Genomic DNA, 12,252 nt, shown 5'->3' on the forward strand with positions numbered 1-12,252 from the left:
CATAGGTTGACGTATGACAATTCAGTGATCACAAAACATATGTCGCAGTAACAGCGCCATCTTTCGGCTGTCAATATAAGGAACACTTTGTTTCTTAGACATTACCTCTCTCTCTCTCTCTATTATAATCAATAATTCTTTGTTACCATGTTAAATGTCGTGGTCGGCTCATGTAAATAACGTATGTGACAAACTTAGAGCTGTGCTTGCAAAATGCTATCACTTACGAAATGTGGCAAACAAAGCCACGTTATATAGGTACACTATATCACGCACTTGGGGATTCGATATTATCTTACGGTCTTAGTAGTTACGGTCGGACCTTCCCCTCATACCTAGACCGCATTAAAGCAATTCAGGTTAGATTCTTAAAGTTTTTAGTAGATAAAAAAAAACAAAACAGTCGTGTAAAAACAATTACAATAAACTTTTTTCGATTTGCAATATATTACCTCCAATTACGTATACTTAAGACTATTGTACCTACGAAAATTAAATATAAACATAAAAGTAATTATGAAAATCTATTCAATTACTGCGGAGTGCTAACGGTATTTGAAAAAATAGACTTATCCATTGTAACCCAATACTACAATAACATAAAGTACTTACACAAAAAAACGCGACCCCCACGGTTACGTAACTTAGATAACATCCCTACATTCGAGATCGTAAAAACGAACAATGAATACGGTCGAAGAGTATGGAAATGCATTGTACCGCGTATATTGAATAGATTTCCAAATGAATTATTAAGCTCATTAGAAGATCGAACATGTGGGCAAGCTAGATACATTATAAAGAAACACATGCTTAAAATAAGAGAACAATCGAATCCCTATCTTGTAACAATATAATAAAACTGTAATAGTAGTGTATAATTAATTCTATATGACTACCTAGACTCCTTAACTCAAAAAATCTTTTTAATTTAAGATTAGTAGTTAAGTTTTGTAAATATGCATGCTTATTTTATGAAATAAACAGATTAAATTTTTTTTTTTTTTTTTTTTTTTTTTACCAGTACATGAAAACATGAAGGCTTAGAACAATATCGACGTAATGAGTTCAAACAACCGTTAAATCATAAAATGCAAACAAGAAGCGTTACCAAGGAACTAACTCATCGTAAACTATTTGTACCAAAAGTCTGTAACTATTATGGGAAACGTACTAGAAAATATTTCGTGCCCATGATCTTAAATAGGGCTACTGATCAAGTGAGATCCCGTCATGATGTGTCAAAGATTGTGTATAAGAAGAGGCTAAAGAAATCACTCATGGACAGAGTCGAGCAGAATAACTGACTCAAACATAAGTAACTAAGCTGTAAACAATGTTCACTTAACCTACTATAATGTAAAAGTAAAATTATTATGACACTTTATGTGAGAACGTTCTATGGTAGGCCCACGGACCGGTTTGCTTGGTTGTACTTATAATGTTAGGTTATTGTTAACCTGAAACATATGCAATACAATGACCTGTGTTCAATAACAGACCCCACTCGTATGTAAGTTAAGATACATAAAAAAAAGACTGCTGTATTAATAAGTATAAGTTTTATAACACAAGTATACGATTACGAATATGGTGGAGGGTAGACTTAGTTTTTCTGCCAACAAACTGTTATGCAGTTTGGCAGATAAGTGCAATAATTACACTGTAATTTTGTTTTGGATTAAATAAAAAAAAATGAAGGTCTGCCAAAATATGCAGAACGGAGACATCGTTTATGTTGCGTAATCTACAAAATATGAGCAACACGTTTTTATCCATAGATTGACAGTCTTTATTTTGAAAAGAACTAACATTTCATCGAACTGCTCAATTCGTTATTCCCAAGAGTAAAAGAACAATGAATTACCTACCTTTCAAGAATACAACATCAAGGGTTTATATTGCTACATGTAATACACTACATACAATACACTACAAATACCTACGCCTTTCAACTGAGACATAATCTCAAAAGGAAACGTAGGTAATAAGATTGTTATCAAGGTTTCTAGCTCGGATATTATTTAACATATTGGGCAGCCAATGCGCAATACAATGTATAATCTTGTTTCGATGGAATTACAATAATTTGTATTGTAATTTATTTTTTGTTGAAAGTATAAAAAAAATAAAAAATAATAGCTTTGAGTTTATCGATATAGGAACTAAATACTTGTCATTAAATTTTTCCTCCTAAGATCCGATGATTACCTAAGAGCATATTTATTTTGTTCTTAGAAACAAAGAAATTAGACACGATAAACATCAGATAAAAAAACTGCTAAGAGCTTTGTTACAATTCCTAAATACCAACAATCAATGCTAATCAATCGGTGAAATAGGTCGAATGTAATCACTTGAGATACATTTTATTTGTTAAACATTGTTCAAGTATGTTTGATACGAGTATCAACAACATGATAATTGATAATTGATCGTGACGTCGTGATGTCATATAAAAATCCACTTGATCACATGCCAATAAGATTCACTAAAAGTAATCAAAATCTACGGAAACAATCACGACGTCCAATTTACGAATTTCATATCCACTCCAATAGTGATAAAAAGTAATAAAAGATTATCAGGAACTGTATTAATTTATTTGTTTAATTGAATAGCGCCTAGGTATCTATCTTATCATATCGGTATAGATATCGACGAACGGCGTGTCGAATTTTCCTTTTTCGGTTGGCAGATGTATTAAGCTAGCCCTATGGCATACCGTGTTTTGCTGCAGTCGCTTTAACGAAAAAAAGTTTTATTGGAATTCGGGTGGTGAAATGTTTCAATTGTTTTTGTTTTCAGTTCGTCTCTGAACGCGCTTGGGGGTGGACGCTAGCGCTGCGCTATTTCGTGTTCGCAGTTCGCGTTTGCAAAAGTTCGGGAACGTTTAAAAGCGTTGTAAATTTACTTTCAGTGCTGTGTTTTGTGACATTGTTTGATTGTGACAGAATTTATACCGGTACGTTTTATTTACACGATTTTATAAATATAAGTCGCGTTTTTATTTTAGCAAAAGAAATTATAGCTCTAATGTGAGTTTTAACACACCGAAATCATAATAATGTGTGTTCCTCAGTCAATCTAAGGGTTATTTTATTACAAAACCTGTCTGTCCTGTTAATGAAACTAAGGATGGATTAGTGGGTTATTCCGACGCCGCGCCTTATAATTTATTAACTTCCCGTTGTTAAGTAGCATTGCATGTAGGCGCTAAAATTTGTTTCTGTCAGGGACGAAACATGTACGAGTTTATGCTTAGCTAGTGTTTGAGAATGACTTTTTACATAATACCCTTAGACAATGATTTTTTACAGGTTGCAAATTGTCAGGTGACAACCTAAACTTACTAATTACTATCACACGTTAATACACACAGTGAATATTTTATAATTTAATTTTTGAAATGTTATTAGTGAGTTTTTCTTGTCACCTGTCGACGTTCAAAATAAGTGGGTGGGTGTTTTCTTTCAGCGTATGTCTCTGGCCCATTACATTAGGACATACAAGTACTCAATTAATTACTTTCAAATTTTTCATATTTCCGAAAATATTTACTAGGTATTCGGGATAGAATGAGTTAGGGTTGGCTTTATCCTATTTTTATTCTCATTTTTCTAAAAGAACATAAATAGTTCTTATATTCGAAAACTAGGTATTTGTTCAACCAAATCGGAAAAAGACCACATGTCGGAAATATGAAAGCCTACTTGTAAAGCAAGCAATTGTTTTATCACGACAGAAAACACTGGTAATGAAAGCTTTTGTTTTTATCACAACAAACCCTAATTAGCAATGGAAATGTTGCGGTTATTTTACCTTAATTAAAAGATAGTTTAATGGATGCAAATATAATTTTCTACTTAAGTTTCTTGATAATTTATTTAAGCTTGTATTTACATAATTATTAACGTGGAAAATAGCATACAAAGATATTTTATATTTCATAAATTTAAAAGTCTTTAACAATGGAATTTGAAATGCGTCTAAAATAATGTTATCGTCTTAATATCGATCATTCATTGTTAAATGTTAAATTAATAAGATCTTGATTGCAAAAAGTACGCGAGATTAAATAATCTAAGCTCTTAAAATTTAAGCTCTTATTTTCTTTCTTAACTCGAATTGAGTAAAAGAGAGTGTGCGGTGCGATATAATAAAAGGTTCTTCCTTATATCAAAGGATGCTCAACAAGTCATTACAATTTAATATACGAGGGCTGTTTGATAAGTACCCGTTTATGAAAAAAATAATCAGTTGTTTTTGTTTATATGCATTTATTTTTCTTCATAGTCTCCTTTTAACTCTATACACTTGTTCCACCTATATTCAAGCTTCAATAAACCATCCAAAAAGTATGATTTCGGAAAGTCATTAAAATAGGCCTCTGTGGCGGCAATGACTTCGTCATTTGATCCAAATCGCTTACCACCGAGCCATTTTTTCAGGTTGGGAAACAAAAATAAATCGCATGGGGTCAAATCTGGAGAATACGGGGGGTAAGGCAATAGGGCGTAGCGTAATTGTGTTAATTTAGCCATCACAACTCTAGACGAATGAGCTGGTGCGTTGTCGTGATGAGACAGTACTTTTTTATTTTTTAAATGGGGTCGTTTGTCCTTCAACCCAGCGTCAAATTCATCCAATAAATTGGCATAGTACTGCCCTGTTATCGTTTTCCCCTTTTCTAAGAACTCAATATGTATAATACCCTGCGAATCCCAAAAAACGGTCGCCATGACCTTTCCAGCCGATGGAACGATTTTTGCTATCTTTCGCGCAGGTTCACCCGGTAAAATCCACTGCTTCGACTGCCCTTTCATTTCCGGGGGGTAGTGGTGACCCACGTTTCGTCTACGGTCACGAAACGACGCAGAAACTCCTTCGGGTTACGTTTGAACGCGGCCAAACACTGCTCCGAAGTAGTCAGTCGGTTCCGTTTTTGCTCCTCCGTGAGTAAACGCGGCACCCACCTCGCCGATACTGTCTTCATACCCAATTTTTCTTCTAATATGTTTTGTACCCGCTCGATTGGAACATTTACAGCATCAACGATTTCTCGAAGTTCAATTCGGCGGTCGGCTAAAACGATATTTTCAATTTTCTTAACCATATCGTCTGTAGTCACCTCAATTGGGCGGCCTGGGCGATCCTCATCAAAGACGGTTGTTCTCCCCCGCTTAAACTCGTTAAACCAGTATCTGACGGTTGTCATAGAAGGAGCACATTCATGGTAAACCGCTTGCATTCTTACTTTTATTTCATCACATGTTTTTCCTTCCAAAAACAAGAATCTAATTACAGACCGATACTGCTCTTTCTCCATTTTCACAATTTTAAGTTCACGCTTTCACTGAATCGCTGTCAAATGAGAAAAAAACAAAAGAATGCTGTTTTTTTTTAAATTTTCCCACCTCTGAAAAATGGCTTAAAACGATTGTATACATATTTTCGGCCCGTGATATTAATACATTTGGAAAACGGGTACTTATCAAACAGCCCTCGTATGGGAGACGTGCACGTTTTTTAGGTGATTGTTACTCAAGACGTGCCTGAATTAAAATCTACACTCGGGGGTTAATTAAATTATATTTCACGATTAGTAATTCCGACACGACTGATATTTGATAGCAGAGTTTAATAAAAGCTTGTTGAAATGATCCAATTTATTCTGCCGTCCATTCTTTTCTCTCGGCAAACAGAGATGTTTCTCATTTGTTTCCTTCAAGAAATACGCTGGTTGAGTCTTTAATCTGGCGTCTGAAAATTATTGTATGTTTAGGCAAATAGCTGTAAATAGCACATTGCATAAAAAATGTTTCATTGAATTTAACGTTTGTACATTTTCCTCATGCCATGGTATACTTGTATGTATTTTAAGGCAAGCTACACGAGCATGGCCTTTTTTTGTATTGTTTTCGATTTCCTTTCATTGTTCGTCAAGGTTCCTTACACCTTACCCTATATTTTAAGCCTCTTTCCGCGCGTGTCAAGTGTCAATGGGTTGTGTTTATGAACCGTAATACAAGTAGGTAGATAATTGATATTTTTAGGGTTCCGTACCTCAAAAGGAAAAAAACGGAACCCCTTATAGGATCACTCGTGCGTCTATGGGTGGAATCACATCTGTCAGCAACTCAGCATCGAGCCGCATTTTATATATGAGAAATTGCTCGTTAGATGCGTACGCATGCTTTCAGCTTTCCGATGCGTACGCATCTTCATACTAACGAGCGATTTCTCATATATAAAATGCGGCTCGATGCTGACAGATGTGATTTCACCCTATCTGTCCGTCCGTCTGTCGCAGTCTATTTTTTTATTTAAACAATCTATTGTAGCAATAACAATAACTAATAAAAGTAAATTTTAAGTACAAATCTTAACCCGTTGAGTTTGACCCCGTTCTGAGTCATGGCTTGTCCAACAGGTCTCCATCGCCATACAGCGGGGTAACGCTGCAAGTGTGATGGGGACCTTTGGACCCGGCATGGCTCAGAACAGAACGGGTTTTAATAGTTCTTAAGTTTTGTATGTACGTATTTATATTATTTAAATAAATAAACATTTTACAATTTAAATAGAAATTAATAGTGGGCATTCATACAGAAATTTACATACTAAAAATTATATAATAAATAAAAAAAAAATAACCTAACTTAGGTCCTTTTTGGACTATATAAAAAATATAATTATAAAATTATATAATGATATTATAGATATTATAGGTTTTGCCGGCTATGGATAAAGGTCTTGGTGGATCAGATGGCAGAGCGCTGGAGTATCGATCGAAAGGCCGTGAGTTCAAGTCTCACCCAAGACAGTATTTTTTTTCCACTTTTAAATTTATTGTAAGCTTAATAGCATCGGTCGCAGACGTTTCTGCTTGTTAAAAAATAAAATTTACATACTATAACATGTTGTGGTGATGTATTATATGGTTTAAATTATATCAATCATAGTGACAATATATTGATATAATAAAAACAGGACTTTTGGTGGTGTTGCGTTTGGATATTTTTTGTCATAGTAATATTTCGTCTACTAGAAATATGTATCTCCTTAAGTATACCAGCTGTAAGTACATATAATTAACTTGCAATGACATAGACATAGACATCCTTTATTAGTAATGATATAATTACAAGTCACAACATACATATGACTTAATTATTATTAATTCCTTATTATATACACATTATTTACATATAACTTACTTGTTCCATAAGGTAAAAAATATTCCTCAATTATTTTATGCATACCTACACATTATTAAAACATATTTCTTTGTGTTCAATAAATTCTTTGTAACTGTAAAAACATTTTCCAATTAGTCATTTTTTAATTTACATTTGAAGCTTGAATCGCTTACAGCCTCACATACATACATACATACATACATACATTACACATACATTTTGGCAACTTATTGATGATGAATGATGATTATGAGAATCTAACGCGTGTATTTGAAGGCACATGAAAGAGAATCAATCTTCCGTTCGTTTAAACAGCCGTAACTTTTCCAGCATTATTTCCATTTTCAAATACAGAATATTTACTGAACCATAATTGCTTTGTCATTTACAAATTCTCTTTTGTGAATTTTCGCTACAGATTTCTTGGTCTGATTTTCGATCCCCGAATAAATAAATATTATTGACAGGTTCGTTCTAACATATTTTAATACTGAGCTATTTAAATGTGATAATTTAATTTGACATTTGTCAAAATATTCCCGTTACATTATCTTAAATTGTTTGGTGTTTACGGATACATTTCGACGCAATAGGATCTTTTATGGAATTTCCCCGTTATTGTTATAGCACCTACTCGTGTATCATTATTTTATATAGTACTATTTGTCGCTTTCGATGGCGCCGACTCTAAAATAAACATGGACTTACGGCCCAATTCGAACAACGCTTATAAGATGTCACAGCGATACGATACCGATCTGTCAGTATCAAAAGTGACATCTTATAAGCAGGGAGGAAAATGAGGACTATTACCTACGTTGCTATGGAGAATCGATCGTTTGCAAACGAGTGAAACATTTTTTTTTTCACCACATCATCGTGAGGAAAATATTTATTATGAATTTATAAATCCAAATGAACGCTATTAAAAGTCTGTTCCACTCACTCTTTTAAATATTCAAAAAACATCAGTTTTTGAATAATAAAAATAGCATTTACAAGCGGGTGTGGTGAAATAAAATATTTTACGTTCAAAAGTAACAAAAAACATGTTTCAGAAAATTGGCCCGGAAGGATAATTAATGTCATTAACGGGTCTAACGCGATCAAATTTCATTATTTTATCTTTTTTCCGACGTTTTAGCCAGGTGACCACAGCTATCACATTTGTCAGTGGAAGACCAACGTCCCAGCAAAATGTCTATGCACATATTGATCAACAATACTAAACTACCCGATATTAGTTTATATAAATGTTCGGGGTAGACAAATTAATTGATATACCCGTTATTGTTTAACGTGTATTGTCCACGGCACGACACGCAACACGTGCGCAACACGTGCGCAACACTAACAATATCCACACACTGGTCCGAAGATAGATTCCTTGGTTTCAGCATCTGAATCACTATCCCCAAGTTGACGATAATTTGTACCCGTCTTCCCTGTTGACATTTTTAGGGAGTTTTTTTAATTTAGATCGCTTCCCTAAAGTTTTATATTGCCCCAGAGCCCGGAAGGCGAGTTACTCGGACGTCCGGGCTCGTACATGTATCCGGATAATTAGGTTTCTGCTCTAGCTAGGAGAGGCTAATATCATCTATCGGCTTGTATAGTCCTAAGGGATAATCAGGTTTTTTTTTCTATTTTTAACGTCTATTAGGGAGCTGTTTACATCCACACAAAGGAGAGAAATCTGGTGTGCTCATCGGAACTGTAAAGTTTTCTCTCCTGTGTGCAATAGTTAACAGCTTATGGGCATGTACGCCTGTAATTATATTATCACACTTTTCAAAATAACAGGAGTACCCTTTCCTTTCAGTCTTTCTTTCCTTTCATCATACAAAGTCCAAAGAAGAACATAACATTTTCCAAATAAAAAAAGTAAGTTGAACAACTTTCCCTGCCTCTCATGATTCACGCATGACTTTTTAAACTTGAGATCTAGGATTCAAATCCTATATGCCTCTTTTAAAACTTGCTTAGCAAATATATAATATAAAATGTTTTGCTATACTTCTTCAATGGAGAAAAAAATCACAAGGAATCCGATCTAATCCCAATAAGGCCTAATTTATAGGTTTTTTTTTAGAAAAAGTTCCTACATCATATCTTGAGCGCAAAATCCGGGTTCCTTTTACATGCCGGATAAGGGGTAAGATGAGGAGGTTCCGTTATAGAATCTCCCATAATCAAAGAGTGTTCAGTGTTAAGGACGGATCGAATTAAGGATTTCGCCCCTGTGGGAAGTGGCAAGTTCTCTTAGAGCCTTGAATGAGTCTCGATACGGCTTACATTAGAGCTGCATGTAATAGCTCGACATTAACGCAGCCTGCATTTCTGTAGTGCAAAATTAATAGTTCTCGCATAAAGAAGTGCAGGCACAAAAGGAGTTGCGGATATAGGTACTTACATATACTATAGTACTTATAACTCCCCGCTATAAGCACAAATCAGCGCGCGCAAAGCGCCTGCTATCGTTAGGTATCGCGTTCGTTCGCGTTCTTACCAATTTGACCCCCATGTTCAGCGAAATCCTGAAAGAAATTGACGTCATCGGCACTAAAAGTTAACAATCATAAGTCGACAAACGCTAAACGAACAGTAAAAAAATATCGGGATGCTACGAAAAGTCACGTGCTATTTCCATACATTATTTAAGGTTCGATTGGCGTTTTGTATCAACGACTGTCATATTGGCTAGACCCCCTGATGAGAACTCGTGAAAACAGCGCAGACAATTAGAGCGGACGCGTTGTGCCTGATTCTTGACAGCTTGTCGTTCAAGCTACAACTACCTACTCGTACCTCGCCCTACCGCCCACGCCTTCCTGAAATTCCTTATAAAAGCCGTAACAGCCAACAATATGATACAATAGGTCATCAATTTGTTCGAACTAATAACTTCAATTACACTAGTTATATCAACACAAACTAAAAATAAATTGTACCTACTTAATAATCTACATTCTATAGGTTTTTAAATATAATTATATACAGGGTTAAGGGGACGGTATATGACGTTTTCGATTTAGAGCTCACTTTGTGCAATCAATTTGTTCAAATGTCCCCGTTATTTCAAAAGTTATAGAGAAGGCTATGTTTGTGAGACTAAGTGATTACTTAACTATGTATAACATTTTATCACCAGACCAATTTGGCTTTCGTAAAGAGCGGTCAACTGAACTGGCTTGCTTCGAATTTATCAAGGAAATTTCACAGGCTACTAATGACAAATTACCGGTGACATGTATATATCTTGACATGAGCAAAGCTTTTGACTGTGTAAATCATTCAAAACTCCTTTCCAAGCTTGAATGCCTTGGTATCAGAGGTAATGTTCTAGATTGGATGAAAAGTTACCTGAGTAACCGAACACAGTGCACGGAAATTGCGAGAATGGTCACAGAAGGGAACAATCTTTTAAAGAGAAAGTTTAGATCTCAGTGCCGTATCAATGGGACAGGGGTGCCACAAGGGAGTAATTTGGGCCCTTTGTTGTTCTTATTATATATAAATGACCTTCCACAATCAACATCGCAAAGGTGTATAATTTTTGCAGATGATACTACCTTAATAGTAAAGGGAACTGACGTGAGTACTTATGAATCGGACATAAATAAAGCATTGGCAGATGTTAATACATGGACAGAATGTAATGACCTTAATATTAATGTTAATAAAACTTTGTTTACACAATTTCATCATCACAATTCAAATTTAACTGCGAATCTTACTATTAATATTAATAATACTCCAATTGTAGAATCCCATAGTGCCAAATTCTTAGGTTTGATTATTGATGAACACTTAAACTGGAAATATCATATCGACGCAGTATGTTCTAAACTAGCGCGATTTGTTTTTGCTCTAAGAAATCTTAAAAATTCGATTTCCACTCAGGCCGCGTTAGCAGCTTACCACGGATATGTATCATCTACCCTTAATTACGGCCTGCTACTGTGGGGTAATTCTGTTGACGTCCAGAGGGCATTTGTGATCCAGAAATATTGTATACGAGCAATGGGTGGCGTTAAATTTGATGACACGTGCAGACCTCTTTTCCAAAAGTTTCATATTCTCCCCCTAGCCTGTATGTATATTTTGAAAGTATGTCTTTTCACAATAAAGCACCCGGAGTACTTTATAAAGCGCGAGGAAATGTTCGCAAGAGAACTCCGGGCTCAGTACCAACATCTACTATACCAGCCAGCCTGTACGTCTGATATTTGTAGGAGAAATGCATTTAATATGTGTGTTGTAATATTCAACAACCTCCCTAAAGAGCTCAGAAAGTTAAATGGGACGGTATTTAAAGTAAAATTGACTGAATGGCTACATGAACATTGTTTTTATAGTGTTAAGGATTATTTAAATTTTAAATTATAATGTTTAAAATGACAATTGCCGATTTGTATTTGATATATGTAATTAACTTTTACTTTTGACTAATTCTACCATAATACTTTTATACTTTAATTTTATTTTCAATGACATTGTTTTATTATTATTTTGTTTTAATGATTGCATGTCATAAATTAGTGATTTATTTTTAGTACCTTAATGTACAATTTTGTAAATATTTTGCATGTTGATGTAGTGTCGACTGAATACTGTGTCTAACTATTTTAGTATAAGATCTGATTGTTACGTATTCAAGCAAATAAATATATTCTATTCTATTCTATTCAAGAAATGTTTAATAACTGCATTAAATTATACGTAAATTTGTTCACGAAGAAGCCGTGTACCGGCTCTTCACGGCATAATATTTTTTATTTGCTGTAATTCTCTACAAATCGACACTAAAAGTATCCAAAAATCAAAATATGGAGTTCCGTTTGAGCAACACGCATTACAGTTTTGCCTTTAACAGTAATTGAGTTGTTGTGTGATTTTGAAAGCTAGATAACTAAACTAGCAAATTATTATCTACTTATATTTTTACTCACAAATACAACACAGAAATTCAATCCCAAATGTAAACTTTCGTACAATTTCCATACATTGACGACATCACTCAAAATTCTTCTTCGAGTCAGATGGCCGC

The 12,252-nt window shown here is 34.6% G+C and overlaps 1 protein-coding gene across 1 annotated transcript in view; it reads left to right on the forward strand.

The window, feature by feature from the left end:
- Positions 1-2,689: 2,689 nt before the first annotated feature.
- LOC134661421 (atrial natriuretic peptide receptor 1) overlaps positions 2,690-12,252 on the forward strand; it is a 288,858-nt gene continuing 279,295 nt past the window's right edge. Inside the window, exon 1 of the mRNA XM_063517690.1 lies at positions 2,690-2,965. The gene's annotated coding sequence lies outside the window, so the exon portion shown is untranslated. The remainder of the gene's footprint in view (positions 2,966-12,252) is intronic.

Source organism: Cydia amplana, chromosome 1, assembly GCF_948474715.1.
Source record: "Cydia amplana chromosome 1, ilCydAmpl1.1, whole genome shotgun sequence".
Lineage (NCBI taxonomy): Eukaryota > Metazoa > Arthropoda > Insecta > Lepidoptera > Tortricidae > Cydia > Cydia amplana.